We start from the raw sequence: 19,531 nt of genomic DNA, 5'->3' as shown, positions 1-19,531 counted from the left end.
ACAACAATCGACGTCAGAGATATAGGTGTATAGCCTTGCGCATCTGCTCGACGACACTTCTTGAAGACTGGGACTACCTGTGCTCTTTTCCAATCACTTGGAACCTTCTGTTCCTCTAGAGACTTGCGGTACACGGCTGTTAGAAGGGGGGCAAGTTCTTTCGCGTACTCTGTGTATTCCCTGTTGCTCACCTACAGGTGCGTCAGCAGATATGGGCTTCAGTTTTTGCAGCAGTGAGCAGCCTTGTTAAACTGTGCTCCAAATTTCTTGGCAGTGTGATAAGTGGTGTGAATGACGTGCGGTTGTGATGCATTTTGTCAAATGACGTTGCCGTCATTCCGCCCTTGCTGGTAGTTAAAGTGTGCTAAGCCAGGGTAACGATCTGTTGAGGCTAATTAATGGTTTATGTTTCTGAAAGGCGGTTAGTTTAAGACGTTCATTCCCTGGCGTTGTTCGTTACGTTTTTAAAGATGAAGGGTTTCTTATCAGGTTACCGGGTGACAGAATATTGTGCTAATGTTCTCAGAGAAGGGTAATGGTAGTTGTAAGGCAAGCTGCTTTCCGGTAACCAAGTTAATTAATCAGTTCCTTCTTCGTGCTGTGAATGATTGTGGTTTTTGGGCTAATCAGTGCTCTTGTTTTCTAAAGGCAAGGCACTCGCCGCTCGGAATATTTACTGTGTGGTATTTCATCTCATGAACTCAATAGTTGTACTCGTGTAATTAATGATATCATTCAAAGCAAAGGCAAAATGCAGGCTGTTAGTAAATGTCATGGTCATAATGGGCTATTTTTTAATGATGCCTGTGATGTTTGGACTTTAAACGTAAAGATTACACTTTGGATGTTGAACGTACTGCAGTCGTGTAAAGATTTATCTAAAACTTTTGGTGTTGACCCTATTAACTAAGTGGTGATGGTTGCTACAAAGCAACCCTGCAATCATCAGAAAGGATTGATAATAAATTAATATGTATGCAAGGATGTAAAATTTTAAAGCTCATTGTGACTTGTTGCTTTCTCTGAAATGTATGCTGCTTCAGCTTTACATTATCAAGAGTACTTACTGCTAGTGAGAACGCAATAATTGTAATTGTTGTGAGAAATAAAATTTTTTTGTCATACGTGCTTCCAGGGACTTAGTGGTTTCCACTCCCGGTTCCCATGTCCTGTTATGATACACAGACTGCGAAACATAAGGAACGTTACCCTTTGTACATAGTTTATTGAGTCAGATTTTAGAGGGTCACAGCAATGAACTATAGTTTTTTTATGTCACGTAGTTGAAGTATTTAAGCCTACTACGTATTAAACAACTTTGTTGGGAATTAGAGACGTTCAGTATTTTAGGAATCGGTACAATATGTTGCGCATAAGTGTCTGAGTTTGGGGGGATTTGCTGGTGGTGGAATGTTCATTTCAGTAAGATGTTCGAACGAGTGCCCACTTTCCCGACTTCATGTCAACATACCCACAAAAAAAAAAAATGTTCAAAAGTTTCTGAGCACTATGGGACTTAACATCTGAGGTCATCAGTCCCCTAGAACTTAGAACTACTTAAACCTAACTAACCTAAGGACATCACACATATCCATGCCCGAGGCGGGATTCGAACCTGCGACCGTAGCGGTCGCGCGGTTCCAGACTGTAGCGCCTAGAACCGCTCGGCCACACCGGCCGGCAACGACATACCCACAACCTCAGATGAGTTCAAACAACACATTGCGGAAGTGTCTCGCTCTGTGTCACCAGCAACTGCAGTTCTCGTCCATAAGTCGTTTAGAAGACTGAGTGAGTTATGCATTAACGAAAATGGGCAGTGTTTTGAACACCTCACTTAAATGAACAGCGGAACTCACATGTGAACACACCACACACGCATATACACCGAGGTGGCAAAAGCCGTCAGATAGCAATAAGCACATTTACAGATGGAGATACTATCAAGAACGCTACGTACAAAAGGGCAGTGCATTGGCGCAACTGTCATTTGTACTCAAGTGATTCGTGTGCAAAGCTGTCCGACGTGATAAGGGCCACACGACAGGAATTAACTGATGCAAACGCGGAAAGATAGCTATAGTTCGACGCAGAAGGGAAGTCAATACGCCGAGAATACCACATTTCAGGCACTACCTCTCACCATGGACAACGCAGTAGCAGCTGGCCTTCACTTAAGGGGCTCCGGAAAGGCTCAAAATCATGAAAAGTTCAATTTTTACTTTTTTGCGTTTTCTGAATCTGCAGACTATTACCTTTTAATAGATATATAATTTATTCAATTCCGAAGACTAAAACTATTTTTAAATTTTTTTTGAAATGTTTTCTACATGGGCGTGACCCACTGTTGCGCTGTTAAACTGCTGTCAAATGGTGTTATTATTAACGTCCGTGTTCATCAGGTACATTTTAGTGATGTGAGATAAAGTATGTGTTGTGACTAACCTATTTTCAGAGACTTAGCAGCACCTGAACTGTTGAAAAAGTGTATTCACGGAAAAACTCAAAACCCCAATGAAAGTGTAAATAGTGTTATATGATCGAGAATCCCCAAGACTGTATTTGTTGGAATAGAAACACTTCACTTTGGTGTGTATCATGCTGTTGCGACTTTCAATGATGGCAACATTGTAAGGTGCAAGGTATTTAGAAATATGGGAATGAAGATAGGTTCTAACATGGTACGAGCGATGCTTGCTTTAGACAAGGAACACCTTCGGGCTGCAGACAGGGCTGTAAAGAGTCTAGAAATACAAGCAAGAGTAAACAGGAGGAGGAACAAGAGGAAGCTGGAGGAGGAGTTTGCAGAGGATAAAGATAATCCATCCTATGGACCCGGAATGCACTAAAAAGTTAATTCAATCTTTGTCGCTCGATTCCCAAAACTTTTATTTTCTCATACTAATTACATGTTTTCTAAGGATCTTCCAAACATATTTGTTTCAAACTTTCAGTAAATGTTACACAGTACCTTCTGCATAATTTAACACAGCCTTTTTCCAAAAAACTGTATATTTTTGAATATATAAATAAAAAATTGCAAAAAAATGTTGTGAATTTTCATTACAATTGAAAAAAAATCATCTTTAATAACTGAACTACAATTTTGTAAAATCCCTGTGTTAAGTTGTAGCCCATATTCCAATAAATAATCTGCAAAAAGTTCAACTTCCTACCTCAAATACTTTGTGAGGAAAGATGTAAATTATAAGCGTTATTTTAACATTGCAAGTATAGGGCGTTCCTGAGCCCCTTAAAGACCGAGAGCAGCGGAGTTTATCTACAGTTGTCAGTGCTGTTAGACAAGCATCACTGCGTGAAATAACCGCAGACATCTATGTGGGACGTACGACGAACGTATCCGTTACGACAGGGCGGCGAAATCTGGCGTTAATGGGCTATGGCAGCAGACGACCAACGCGAGTGCCTTTGCTAACAGCGCGACGCCGCCTGCAGGGGCTCTCCTGGGTTCGTGACCAAATCGGTTGGATCCAAGACGATTGGAAAACCATGGTCTGGTCAGAAAAGTCCCGATGTCGCTTGGTAAGACCTAATGGTAGGGTTCGAGTGTGGCGCAGACCCCATGAAGCCATGGACCCAAGTTCTCAACATTGCACTGTGCAAGCTGGTGGTGGCTCCATATTGCCATAATGACGTGGAGTGTGTTTACATGGAATGGATAAATGAACAGCGCAGAGTGCATGCTGCCTGTTCTTGGCGAAGCTGCACGCAGTTACAGCGTAGCCAGAGCCTCGTTTTCTAAATCGCATTTCTGTATTGGTGATGACGATGATGATGATGTTTGGCTTGTGGGGCGCTCAAATGCGCGGTCATCAGCGCCCGTACAGAGTCCCAGTTTGTACACAGTCAAATTTTTTTGCACAGTCCAGTCTAGCCACTGTCACCAATCATGATGACAATGATGAAATGATGAGGACAGCACAAACACCCACTCCCCAGGTAGAGAAAATCCCCAAACCGGCCGGGAATCGAACCCGGGCCCCCGTGATCCAGACGCAGCAACGCCAGCCACTAGACCACGAGTTGCGGACAAACGTACTGGTGAGACTAGGTTTTGCTAGATACGCTTTTGGCTCAAACTGGATGAAAACTCGTATGCCTCACGGAAAGGTAACGGACGCAGAAGAGAATGAGGAGACGAAATAGAAGATGGGTTGATAGCCTATGCAATATTATTTCAGTAATTACAAAACGGAGCCAAATTTACAAAGACTTTGCAGTATGAGCCCAGTATCAATACAAATATGCATCTGGCTCTCGTCTGGATGGATGCACTGATTCCGTTGGTATGGGTGTCCTAAAGCCTTTGTATCCTGTCCTGAAGCAAGCTGGCCCACAGATGTTGTAACTCGTCCTTGACATCACGAACGTCGGAGCGGTTTTCACTCATGTCCTGTCGGCGATAGATCTGGAGAGTACCTGGACATCCTGCAGACAATTCATGGAGACACCTGACATGGGTGGGCGTGCATTGTTCTATTGAAAAATGGCACCACAATACTCTCGCATGAGATGTGACACATGACATGTTGTCAGACTTACTTCATTTACTATCGGCCATGATCTGACTGCGCCGTGCCGTATGTTGAGAACAATTTCAACTCCTCTCTGTCTGAATAATGTAAGCCCAGTAATAACATTTGATCATAGTGATTAAGATTCTACTGGGTATTATGCATGGGACACGGGACACGGACGTATGTGCACAAACAGCTGTAGAGCAACTGTCAGTCCACTTCCGCGCATACCAGGAGGAAAACTTACTGAGCAGAAACCGAACGCTGATTGGCGGACAGCTACCAATCGTTGACGACATGGACATCCACGAATAGCCTCTTTCTTTCCATCTTCTCTTACGTCATGACTAGGCAATCGTATTAGAGGGCCAATTAAAAGTTTTACAACAGCGACGACAGACATCGACAGTCTGTAATACACTCCTGGAAATTGAAATAAGAACACCGTGAATTCATTGTACCAGGAAGGGGAAACTTTATTGACACATTCCTGGGGTCAGATACATCACATGATCACACTGACAGAACCACAGGCACATAGACACAGGCAACAGAGCATGCACCAGGTCGGCACTAGTACAGTGTATATCCACCTTTCGCAGCAATGCAGGCTGCTATTCTCCCATGGAGACGATCGTAGAGATGCTGGATGTAGTCCTGTGGAACGGCTTGCCATGCCATTTCCACCTGGCGCCTCAGTTGGACCAGCGTTCGTGCTGGACGTGCAGACCGCGTGAGACGACGCTTCATCCAGTCCCAAACATGCTCAATGGGGGACAGATCTGGAGATCTTGCTGGCCAGGGTAGTTGACTTACACCTTCTAGAGCACGTTGGGTGGCACGGGATACATGCGGACGTGCATTGTCCTGTTGGAACAGCAAGTTCCCTTGCCGGTCTAGGAATGGTAGAACGATGGGTTCGATGACGGTTTGGATGTACCGTGCACTATTCAGTGTCCCCTCGACGATCACCAGTGGTGTACGGCCAGTGTAGGAGATCGCTCCCCACACCATGATGCCGGGTGTTGGCCCTGTGTGCCTCGGTCGTATGCAGTCCTGATTGTGGCGCTCACCTGCACGGCGCCAAACACGCATACGACCATCATTGGCACCAAGGCAGAAGCGACTCTCATCGCTGAAGACGACACGTCTCCATTCGTCCCTCCATTCACGCCTGTCGCGACACCACTGGAGGCGGGCTGCACGATGTTGGGGCGTGAGCGGAAGACGGCCTAACGGTGTGCGGGACCGTAGCCCAGCTTCATGGAGACGGTTGCGAATGGTCCTCGCCGATACCCCAGGAGCAACAGTGTCCCTAATTTGCTGGGAAGTGGCAGTGCGGTCCCCTACGGCACTGCGTAGGATCCTACGGTCTTGGCGTGCATCCGTGCGTCGCTGCGGTCCGGTCCCAGGTCGACGGGCACGTGCACCTTCCGCCGACCACTGGCGACAACATCGATGTACTGTGGAGACGTCACGCCCCACGTGTTGAGCAATTCGGCGGTACGTCCACCCGGCCTCCCGCATGCCCACTATACGCCCTCGCTCAAAGTCCGTCAACTGCACATACGGTTCACGTCCACGCTGTCGCGGCATGCTACCAGTGTTAAAGACTGCGATGGAGCTCCGTATGCCACGGCAAACTGGCTGACACTGACGGCGGCGGTGCACAAATGCTGCGCAGCTAGCGCCATTCGACGGCCAACACCGCGGTTCCTGGTGTGTCCGCTGTGCCGTGCGTGTGATCATTGCTTGTACAGCCCTCTCGCAGTGTCCGGAGCAAGTATGGTGGGTCTGACACACCGGTGTCAATGTGTTCTTTTTTCCATTTCCAGGAGTGTAAATAGAAGCACCTATCCCGATACAAAACCAGTCGTGCCCTGAGGAAGGCCGTTGCAATTCGGCCGAAACATCGGTTTTAGTTTATTGTTGTTAGTTTTTAGCAATGACGCGGCATAATACTCAGAAGCATCTTAATCACTATGACATCGGCCGCGGAAGCTACGTTCTCGTATTTGACCAGTTTTTATACAAGACTACACCGTTCTGCTACGCGAAACTGTCAATAACGAGAAAAATATCTTTTAGGACGATGCTTAAAAATCTTGATTAGGTACACTAAAAAAAAAGTAACAAATACTGTTGTCTTAAGCGCTTTACTTTCAGTGAGGATTGACGTAAGTAAAAGACAGCACTTCCCAATTAAAAAACGAAGGGCTCTTAGCACGACGCACAAATATCAGATTATACTCTATGAATGAGTTTTCTAGATTACATTATTCTCATAGTCATTTTCGCACAGAAATGTTTACGTTACTGCCAGCAGTATTACATCCCTCCGGAATAGTACGTAAGTGCCGGATGCGAAACTCATTTGACCACTTCAGGAAGTAAACGACAATGCAAAGCCAGCAGTATTGTTAAAGCGTGGATTATGGTTGCTGCAGTTGGCTTTCTGGAAGCAGGTTAGCGAACAGAAAGCCGGAAACGTTCACACTTCGGGACAATCCAACGTATCTGGTTTCTATAGCGGTGACGTTTGCTACAATGGTGTATCTGTCCTTTGACGGTCACCAGGCTGCGAGGTAGTAAGACGGGGAGCCGTTACTTTCCCGTCACCAGCGGACACACTGCAGTGTACCTCAGAACGCTAACTCATGCTGAGGCAGGAAATACCGAGGGCTGACAGCTCACATAATGACTCAGCCTTGAAGAAAGGTGGCATTCATAAGCACGTAAAATTCGGGACACAATTGCCAGTGTTATGATGCAATTAATCGACATGAGACAATGCCAATATTTATTGAATCTGGGTCTAAATCTACGTTACATTACGCAAGTCACTGTATATTGCGAGGTGGAGGATTCTTCACATTTTACGTCCTTTTCCATTTGAGTACTGAAGGAAGGGAAATCTCTGTATATGTGTCTTTAATACTCTCCATAATAACTCATATGTTACAATTCTGCCAATTTGAGGTACTCGATGGTGGTAGCAGAGTAGTGTTTTTCGAATATCAGTCTTCTAAATTTTCCAACAGGGTTTTCTGAGGGCAACACTTGTTTTCTTCAAAAGACTCCCAGTCAAGTTCCGTGCTTATCTCTGTTACTCTTTCGTATGGAATATACCAACAACCAGCGTCCACAGAGATTAATACGAGATGAGGAAGAGTTTAAAGACGTTTCTGCCTCAAAACCCATATTTGACGAGAAATACACAAAACGTATTGCGTCTCTAAAGATTGTTAGTTACCTACATAATATTTTTAAACTATATTAATTGCTAATCTAAATGTAAATCATATCTCAATATTATATGCAAAGTACATGTTTTATGTTATTAATACAGACGTGGATGCCACCTGTTTGATTCAATGATCTGAAATTGCAGCCTGATACGATTAAAACCAGGGTAACCAGTGGGATATGAAACAAAGCTAGAAAACATTCAGAAAATAAGTATGGATACTTCCATAATGTTGGTTAAAACTGAAAATTTAAAATTTGAAATACGAAGAAGAGGGTCAGATGGCTTAGAAAATACTGCTGTATATCAACATATACGTCACATTAACACTCCTCATAGTGGAGAAACAGGGAGTGAACTTTGAAAAAGCCACGTTCAACTTTCACTCTTCTTCAACACATTTTTTACTCATAAAACTTCATATATGGATTTATTGTATTAATTTCACGATTTACATTTTTAAGTGATGACTGTCATAACTGAAGTTATGTGTTTCGTAAGCAACGTTTTACTATGGTTCGTTAGGTGAAATGTAGCACACAAACGTTGAAATGAATGTGGGAAACCTTCGGAAACCACGCTACATTAGCCAGCAGAAACAAGTTTTAGCAGCGTAGAACTACACAAATGTGATCTTCGCCTCTCCAGGTCGTCCCATTGTTGTTCACCATGGCAACTGTAATGCAGATTTCGTAGCTCTGACACTGAATGGGACACTGTGTATCGCCAGTCGTGGAGAGACATTTTAAAAACGTTGGCACTGCATGTTTCTGCCGCTCTTGGTGCAGATAATTGAGTTAGCTTTTTCTCGATTGGTGTATTTGGTATCGCAGATAAAAGACAGCTGTACAAATCTATTGAACAGCATGACCATGCTGCTCTGAGTGTACTATAATAGCCCTGTTGTGTGGATCTGTATGTGCAGGGTGACAATTATTGAACTATATGAAAAAGAAACGTAAATTAGTTATTAACTACGGTGTGCACACACTTTGCACACACTTTATCCAACATGTAAACGTCACTAGAGATGAAACTTCCAGGTAGGTTAAGACTGTGTGCCGGACCGAGACTCGTACTCGGGACCTTTGCCTTTCACGGGCAAGAGCTCTACCAACGGAGCTACCCAACCACGACTGACCGCCGTCCTCAGAATTTTATTCCGCATTACCTCGTCTCCTACGTGCTTGGGTAGCTCAGTTGGTAAAGCACTTGCCCGCGAAAGGCAAAGGTCCCGAGTTCGAGTGTCGGTCCGGCATACAGTTTTAATCTGCCAGGATGTTTCAAATCAGCGCACACTCCGCTGCAGAGCGAAAATTTTATTCTGGTCACAACAGATATTTGGATTTAGGTTTTGATATGTTCGATATGCCTGCTACCATAAGCGATGGTGGTGATGCAGATGAATAACAAAATTTTGCATGACTCGCTAAGGTGTCAGAACATCGATGCTGTCGATGACCTTCTCAATGGCTGTTTTCAGCTCAGCCATAGTTTTGAGGTTACTGCTGTACACCTCGTCTTTAACATAGCTCTCCTGCTTCGACGGGGCCGAGCTCTATCTTTAATGAACCACATTTTGTCGAAATCAGGTTCACTTCAGATAATGGAGATGAAATCAGCTTCCAAAACCTTCACGTACCTTTCATTAGTCACCGTGCCAAATGTTTTTTATTCCAGTCTTTGATCACAATATAAATTCGTTCGACGAAACCGGTTTCAGTCAGTGCTGACCATCTTCAGATCTAAATATAAAAAATATGCAACTAGTGAGCAGTCTGTCTATGAAAACAATACAATATTTCATATCACGATACACTCTCATTCAAACTGGGAATGTACAGATAAAATAAGCTCAAGCGTACCTGTTCTACACCACGTCCTGATGTGATCAAGCCGTAATGACGTCGTCAAAACATATAAATACACTCAGCAAAGCATCGTCACGTAGAATTAAAATATGGTGTAAAATAGGTCACATCGTCCACACAGTCATTTTGCAACTGGCGTTACTGTACAAAACATACTGAAGTCAGTATCTACCAGAGACACGTTTTGTAGGGAGCACATTGTGCTCATGTGGGAGCGATCTATATGGTAGCCAATAAACTGGTAGCCAAGATATCAGGAATTCTTTTTATTCCATGATTACCGATGATGGCGGCTTTAATTTCACCGAAACCGGTAATCATGGAATAAAAAGAATTCTGTGGTCTTGGCTGCCAGTTTATTGTTTTAGGAATATATTTGCCTATATGCTCACAGATGTCGCTACTGTGGGCTTAGATGTATTTTTCAAAGCAAGAACCATAATATGATCAAAATACAGTAGGTAAAATACATGTGGCAGGCTTTTAAATTTTGATAACTATTATAGGAACCAATTGTGATAAAATAAAAGACGAATGCAGTTAAACATGCAAGATTATTTAAAGGAAATATATAAAGATAATATGTCTGACACTTTTATGGTGAATTTATGGTAAAAAATAAAATATACGTAATACACAACAGAGGGGCGCTGATCATTGATCTGTCTATTGTTCCATACAGTTATTTTGTCATTTAGACATTTTATCTTTCATAGTCCTCCCCCCCCCCCCCGAACCATGGACCCTTCCGTTGGTGGGGAGGCTTGTGTGCCTCAGAGATACAGATGGACGTACCGTAGGTGCAGCCACAACGGAGGGGTATCTGTTGAGAGGCCAGACAAACGTGTGGTTCCTGAAGAGGATCAGCAGCTTTTCAGTAGTTGCAGGGCAACAGTCTGGATGATTGACTGATCTGGCCTTGTAACACTAACCAAAACGGCCTTGCTGTGCAGGTACTGCGAACGGCTGAAAGCAAGGGGAAACTACAGCCGTAATTTTTCTGGAGGGCATGCAGCTTTACTGTATGATTTGTATGGAGTGTAGCCATGTATGGAACTGAAACATGGACGATAAAAAGTTTGGACAAGAAGAGAATAGAAGCTTTCGAAATGTGGTGTTACAGAAGAATCCTGAAGATTAAATGGGTAGATCACATAACTAATGAGGAGGTATTGCATAGAATTGGGGAGAAGAGGAGTTTGTGGCACAAGAAGGGACCGGTTGGTAAGACATGTTCTGAGGCATCAAGGGATCACAAATTCAGCATTGGAGGGCAGCGTGGAGGGTAAAAATCGTAGAGGGAGACCAACAGATGAATACACTAAGCAGATTCAGGTTGCAGTAAGCACTGGGAGATGAAGAAGCTTGCACAGGATAGAGTAGAATGGAGAGGTGCATCAAACAAATCTCAGGAGTGAAGACCACAACAACAACAACAACAACAACAATAACAACAACACCTTTCATAGATAATTTATAGGTTGCTATAGGTAGTGTATATAAGTATACTGTTCCAGAGACATTACCAAATCTCAGACAACTGGGATGTATATTTGCAGATTGAAGCAACGAATGAAAATTTGTACCGAGGCCGGATTTCGAACTCGGACGTCCTGCTCACTCGGTGGATTCCCTAACCACTACGTCACCCTGGTACAGAGAAGCTGAGACACGGGTCTGAATCCTCGCCTTGGCACTAATTTTCTTCCTTCGCTTCATTGAGATATTGTTTCACTGAATGCAAAATCGAGTCAAATTTATAAAAGACTTGATGGTATGACCCCAATTGTCAGTATGATGTTGAAGGCCTGAAGTTATACCTGAAAGGTGGCTACACTGAGCCACAGCGCCAGAGAGCGCGCCAGAGAGTATTGTTCCGCCGCCTCCACTGGCAGTGATTATTGAAAAGTAGCGGCAGGCAGTTCTTGCCGAGAAGTTGTGGTGGACACTGCTTGTCGCTGAAGTTGGAGTGAAATGGGGTAGTAGAGAGTGTTTGTTCCATGTTTTATGCAGCTATTTGATGGGAGAGATAGCAGATGTTATTCTAATGGAGACATTGTAATGATCAGAGTGCATTTCGTCAATATAAATTAAGGTAACAAACTACTTTTATTTTTCTCTCTCATTATTTCAGTGACCTAAATAATGCATCATTACAGGTTCAGTCAACAAAGCATCTGGCTTGTGTTCTTGTATTAGAGTGTAATTTTGGTTTTCTTGCACAATTATAGTATTTCTAATTTTCTTTTATCATGTCAGTATAATTGGTATTTAAAAATTCTTGTCTTGTTGAAGAAGAACTGTGCCAGATGTGCATTGAGTCATACTACCACATACAGAACAGCTACACTTGTGCTTTGTTGGTTTCGTAGGTTTTATAGTTGCTGGGGACTTAATTAATTAATTGTATTAACTGAAATTTTCATTTCATTCTTTGTTGTTCTATGCAGTCAGATTGTGTACTAATACTAGTCAGGGCCAGCCGTTTACGAAACAGCGTAATCGGACATACAGCGACAGAAAATTAAAAAGTATTTGCATTGCATTCTTGTATCTTTATATAAATTAAGCCCCCATGCAAGTGGCGACCCTGCCAGGATCGTCCCTTGGAATCTTCTGATTGCAAAAATAGTAGACAGTAGTATTGTAGTAGTAATTTGTAGTTTAGTAATTGTAGTCTATTTTGCATGTGTAGATTTGGTAATTAGCATTCTTCTAATGGTATTTTTCAAAATTTAATTTTTATTGCCTTGTATACGCATTTGATGATTTGGTGCAATTATTTCAATTGTTCGATTAATCGTGTTTGAGGGAAATATTTCGTTGGAATGGTATTGTTGAAGATGAGGAGTCATTGTGTGTAATTTTCGTACAGTGACGAATTTTTTATGTTTTGTAAATGATTACGCGATCGATGAAAAAGGCAAAAATGATGGATAGTGAGAATGGCGAAATTGTTAACATGGCGAACTCGCCAACAGAGGAAAACAGTGTGATGAATAATGAAGTGGAAAACAATGTAATAAGTCGGGAAAATAGTCCGGAAACAGTTCAAAATTTTTCACAATCGAAAAATTCTCAGAATACGAGATTAACGACAGAAGATATGCAGCGGTTGATAAGTGCAATATTAGATTTGGGGTCACAGATAGACTCAATGGGATCTGAATTAAGTGCAATAATAAGAGGGTTAGGCTCACAAATAGTAACAAGTAAAATCGAGATGGAAACAATGGAAACACAGTTAGACTCACGAACAGGGACATGTTTCAAAAACATGAAAGATGAACCAAAGAAAGAAATTAGAGAAGAAGTACAACCGATTTTGAATGCTCACAACAATAGTTTAATTGCAGTAGAGATTAGACAAGAGGAACAGGACAGAGAACAGGAAGAAAAAGATCGCGTGATAGTACAGAAATTTTCAGAGTTAAATTTACAACGTGAAAACGATAAGGAAGAAATATTTGAGAGAATCAAGGAATCCGTACCAAATGACAGAATAAATAACGTAACACAACAATGTGAACAATTAACTACCAAATGTGTTAATACTGAAACCCGAGTCGCGACACTTACGGAAGACGTAAATAAACAGAAAGAACAAATAGGTGATTTATCGGAAAGAGTTGAGGAGATTTCAGACAAATTGACAAGTCTTAGTTTAAATGGGGACAGAGATTCAGATGATACAGCACCATTGCCATTTGCAGAAACCGAAGAGTACCAGAACATAAATAAGCATGTTGAAAATCAGGGAAAATTTAATGAACGCGTGAAAAGGGAATTTGAGGCATTAGAAAAGCAAGTCAAACAAATTGAAGGCGAAATCGTAGGAAAAGACAGCAGAAGAAATCTAGAATCACAGATAGCAGAGGGCTTTGAAGAAAATAATTTGTTTCATTTACGGGATGCAAAAAGAGAGCGCCAGGCGCGCGAACTTTACAATAATCGACATTCGGACTGGGACAGACGCGGTAGGTCTTTGTCGCCACGAGGCGAAAACTTTGACTATAAACACTTTTTGACTGTTCGGAAATTTAAGATCTTCCGCAACTCGAAGAATGACATACATCCATGTGCATGGTTAGATCAATTTACGTACGCACTTCCGCTAAAATTGCCACTAAGTCACAAACTGAAAATTATGTGCAGCTATTAAAGTCCTCAGGGGATTCACTACACTAAGTGAATATGTGCCGTAGCGAGCATAGGGCCCCGAGCTGTAGTGGTGCTATTTCTCTTTTAGTTTTCTGTACCGCTGCCTACTCTTTTACTATTCTTTGCATCTGTCAAAACAACTCTTCGACTATCAATATATCTAGAGAGTAAGTAAACAATAACCAGATATGACTATTTTACCCAAATGTGATTTCGGAAATTACCGTTTGGACTTACTGTATCTTCGGCAGCATTCATTCGTAGCTTAAACGAAATTTTACCTGTTTATCTTCGTGACAACATTACTTCATATGTTGACGATATTCTTATTGCTAAACATTCTTGGAGTGAGCACAACAAAATTTTGGATTCATTATTACGTATTTTTGCAAGAGTTGGCATTACAATGAACTTGGAAAAATCTGAATTTGGTCGTCCACAGGTGAAATTTGTTGGTCACATTATTTCTATAGAAGGTATTCTTCTTGATCCAGAGAAATTAGACGCTATTCGTAATTATGCTGTTCCTACCACAAAACGTGATGTTCGTAGTTTTCTTGGTGTCTGTAATTTTCTTAGACGCTTCGTTACATTGGACAATTTGGCCACACCTCGTTTTTGCGATCTATCTGGAAAGTTCTTTTTAAACGAAAATCGGTCGACAACTCTGTTTGGTTAGTTTGTATTCCTGATGAGTGGGTTAATAAGCTTATTTGGTATACGCATTTCAGTTATGCACACTTTGGTCTCAGAAAATGCTTTCATAAATTACGAGAAAATTGCTACTTCAATAATATGGAGAAACGTATTCGATTTGTTCTTGCCAAATGCAAATTATGTCAAAAGGCTAAGCCGCCAACAAATTCTCATAGAGCACCGTTGTTTCCTATCATTCCAGCAAAATTAAAGGACATGGCTGCAGTTGATTTGTTCGGTCCAGTGGTTCGTTCTACTAATGGTTTTGCGTACATTTTCGTAGCAGTGGAGTTGACATCAAAATATGTGTGTTTTACACCTTTACGCAAAGCAACAGCTCGTTCAGTATCTAACGCTTTCATCAAACATTTTCTTAAAGAAGTTGGTCATGTTGATAAGGTTATATCAGATAATGGATCACAGTTTTGTTCTAAAATTTGGCTTCGTACTCTATGGCGTCGTACGATTAAACCAATTTTCATTTCACTTTTTCACCCTCAATCTAACGCTTCAGAGAGATGGATGAAGGAAATCAATAAATTGTGTCGTCTTTATTGTCATCAGAATCACAGAACTTGGGATCAGTATCTTCATATTTTCCAAAACATTCTGAATGAACTTCCAAATGACTCAACTTCTTTACCACCTATACTGATATTAAAAAATAAAGCACCGACAAATCGCATTTCTGAAATCGTTCCTTTTCCGCCTTCACGGAAACTGCGGCATTCTGAAGTTGTGAATCTGGCTCTACAAAATATTGCATCTGCGGCTGCTAGAAGAGAGAAATCAGCTAAGCGTCCTGGTCGTTCAAAAATCTTGTCAGTTGGTCAGAAGGTGTTAATTAAGTCTCATCGTTTGTCTTACAAAGGAAAAGGCTTGTGTCGCAAATTTTTTCTGCTTTATAATGGCCCATATAGAATTCGCAAAATTATTCATGATAACACTGTAGAAGTAGAAACTCTTAAATCACGACGCTCTAAGGGAATACATCATATATCTAACGTTAAAATTTTTGTGAAATGATATACTTTTGAAAAATTTTTGTAGAATGACATACTTGTGAGAAACTAACAGCTACATGTAAACATGCGGAGAGTACAAGGATACCGCGCTGTGTTTTAGCGGCGGCATATTCTCAAAGCAACAGTCAAGTCTGCGCGCCGCACAGGGCAGTCGTTGACCGCAAACAATCACTTCCTACGTCACGCGCCTACAGCTGATCGAGCGCTCAGTGCGAATGCACTGACAGCCGTAAATAAATACACAGTCTAATTTCTCCGACTAAATTCAGTATAAAGCTATAGTGACTTGATGAATTCTGTTATTAATATTCAGTATTTTTCAGGGTTCTATAAAATATTTAAGAACTTCAGGTAAATTCTGTGCGTGTCCGACGTTAAGACGACTTGCTACCGAGAAAATTTCAGGAAAAATGTCATTTCGAAGAAGAAAGTAATAAACTAAAAAGGTAATTATTAATTGAGTTTATTTTTCAGGTAACATATTTCCACTTAGGTACGTACTTTAGACGTAATTTACTGCTCGCGATTACGTGATTCATACTTTGTACTAATTTCATGTTCTATGAATTTACTTGTGAAGCGACGTGCTTGCGTACGTTAACTGATTTTGACAATGATTATTAATGAACTGGGTTGTAACTTGTGTATATTATGCATCGCTTGACTGCACTGCTTTTTCACTGATGTCATATTTTTTTTATTATGTGCCTGCTGTGCTTATTTATTTAAATTATAATTGTCACCTGATTAATTGTGCTGATGTGGTTAGGTATGTAAGTTATACTTTGTGATTTATCTGCTTGTGCCTTCATGTTTATTTATTAAGATTACATATGAACATTTATTTGCTTAGGCTGATATGATGCTACTGACCTGTTTATTACGTAAGATATATGTTTACTGCTATGCGTATGAATTGCATATTTATACATTTATGTTTGTCATCACAACCACTCTTTAATTTGGTATATAGCAATGCTGATGTACAGTGTACGAACATAGAGTTTAGGTTACACTATGGTATTAGTTACAGATTGTTTGCTTGGCAGAGCCTTGTTGTAAGAATTGTGCTGCATCCACTTGTTGACATTCTGTTCTCTACTGGTATATTTACTCGCTATTGCTTGTTTTGCTTACGCTCAGTGCCTTATATTTTTAAGATAAGAAAATGAGCTGCTATAATTCGACGAATGACATTAGTACAAGAAATTTCATAGAAGTCACATGAGCTGGAGGTTTTATGAAAGCTGTATAAATGTATGCCAATAGGAAGGAAGCTAACGACATGACATACCAACACAGTTATTACACTGCATTTTTCGTGAGCAATTGAAATAGGAAGTGACACTTGACACAAGAAATACTCCACATGTTTGCTTCTGTTTGCCATAATTCTTGAAGTGGTGTACACACTGTGAAATATTAGGATCATTCACACTCCGTAATCGTACTTAATTACTGAGAGTTATTCGAACTAAGTCTGTTAGAGGTCATGTATGCATTCTTTGTTTATAATTCATAATGAGTGGAAGATTTGAGTCAGATGGATTACACAGAGGTTGTGTGTTGACAGTGTGTCTTCGGATTGTATGGGATGTGGAGGTTTGCATTAGGATTTTATCTGTACTTGTTCGAGGAGATTGACTAGAGGAAAGAGTTGTTATGGAAGTGAAATGATACTGGCAATAAGGTTTATATGTATCGACGTATTGAAGAGGTATTATTGAGGTATTGAGATTATATGAAGTTGATTGGAGTTTTGGTGTATAAGAGGTAAAATAAGTGAGGTGCATTTTTTTTTTGGTTGGTCTATATGGAACAAGGAGGATGAAGATAGCAGACTAGAACACTAAAATGGAAGGAAGATTGTCTACACACACTTTGTTAAATCACTAAGCAGTATGTACTTTTTTTTGGAGAGAGGAAGTTGCATATCTTGGCACACTGACAGTTGTTCAGCAACCGTACATTTTTATTTGGCTTGGCAAACATTGGTCTTGACGTGATGACTATGACGCTGACTTAACTATTATTGACTGTTATACATTGCTGCCACTACTACTTGATACACAAGTTGAACATAAAATTTTGACAGAATTGAATTTACACAGTTAACACTATTCAATTACACAGTAGTACTTAATGTGGATGAAAGATGAGTGAGTGTGTTTTGTGTGTTTTCCTTTCCTAATCCTACCCACCTATCTCCTAAATATTATTTTATTTGTTTGTAGTGGCTTGCACTGACACTCATAAATATTATAGGTTTACTGATATTTGAGTATTTGTAATAGTAATATGACAATTATCTGATATCATTTGTGTGTTTATTAGAATTTGTATGTTTAGTGTAAGAGCATTGTAAAAGCATTTGTATGTGTATTCAAACTATTGTTCATGCTTGAACTGTCTGAGTAGTGATGGTGAATATTATGAACTGTTACCTGCACTTTTCAACATGATGTGTGACACTTAGAAATGTTTAATTTCTGCTGATGAACTGTGTGATCAGTGATAGTAAATATTATGGACTGTTACTTGTACTTTTTCTACATGATTGGTGCCACTAGGACATGTTTAATTTCTGCTGATGAACTGTGTGATCAGTGATAGTGAATATGATGGACTGCTCTCTGCACCTGCTCATCATTGCTGGGTGCCACTGATGGACTGTTTCTACTGAAATGATGTCACCTGTTGGAGTCTGCACCTATTCCACAATGCTGGGTGCCACTGATGGACTGCTTCTACTGAAATGACGTAACCTGATGGTGTCTGCACCGACTCAACATTGCTGGGTGCCACTGATGGACTGCTTCTACTGAAATGATGTCACCTGATGGAGTCTGCACCTGTTCCACAATGCTGGGTGCCACTGATGGACTGCTTCTACTGAAATGATGTCACCTGTTGGAGTCTGCACCTGTTCCACAATGCTGGGTGCCACTGATGGACTGCTTCTACTGAAATGATGTCACCTGTTGGAGTCTGCACCTACTCAACATTGCTGGGTGCCACTGATGGACTGCTTCTACTGAAATGATGTCACCTGTTGGAGTCTGCACCTGTTCCACAATGCTGGGTGCCACTGATGGACTGCTTCTACTGTAGTGATGTCACCTGATGGTGTCTGCACCTACTCAACATTGCTGGGTGCTACTGCTGGAACTGTCAACTACCTGTTAGGAAAGCATTTTATGTGAATATTGTATAAACTGATTTTTTGTGTATTACTGTTTGTGAAAAGTTATGAGACTCTTACCTGTACATATTCCTCATTGCTGACGCCATTGATTGAACTGTTTAACCACATAATACTTGTGTAAACTATTATGTAAAGTCATATGTATGAAAGAATTTGTATTCCTTACTGTATTTTATATATTAGGCTATTGAAAGGTCAGTGCAAAGCCAAAATTTTATCTAGTTATATGATATTTACGTATTAATATTATCTTTTATTTTGTCTGTATTTTTTTTTTTTGACGAATTTGGTGGTATTTTCACCACCAATGCTGGCAAAAATACCATCAAATTCTAGCCCGTGGAGGAAGGGCATATGTCGCCACGTGCATGGGGGCTTAATTTATATAAAGATACAAGAATGCAATGCAAATACTTTTTAATTTTCTGTCGCTGTATGTCCGATTACGCTGTTTCGTAAACGGCTGGCCCTGACTAGTATTAGTACGCAATCTGACTGCATAGAACAACAACAAAGAATGAAATGAAAATTTCAGTTAATACAATTAATTAATTAAGTCCCCAGCAACTATAAAACCTACGAAACCAACAAAGCACAAGTGTAGCTGTTCTGTATGTGGTATGACTCAACGCACATCTGGCACGGTTCTTCTTCAACAAGACAAGAATTTTTAAATACCAATTATACTGACGTGATAAAAGAAAATTAGAAATACTATAATTGTGCAAGAAAACCAAAATTACACTCTAATACAAGAACACAAGCCAGATGCTTTGTTGACTGAACCT

Source organism: Schistocerca cancellata, chromosome 10 (assembly GCF_023864275.1).
Source record: "Schistocerca cancellata isolate TAMUIC-IGC-003103 chromosome 10, iqSchCanc2.1, whole genome shotgun sequence".
Classification (NCBI taxonomy): domain Eukaryota; kingdom Metazoa; phylum Arthropoda; class Insecta; order Orthoptera; family Acrididae; genus Schistocerca; species Schistocerca cancellata.
The sequence above is the reverse complement of the archived record's forward strand: the minus strand, read 5'-3'. Positions refer to the sequence as shown.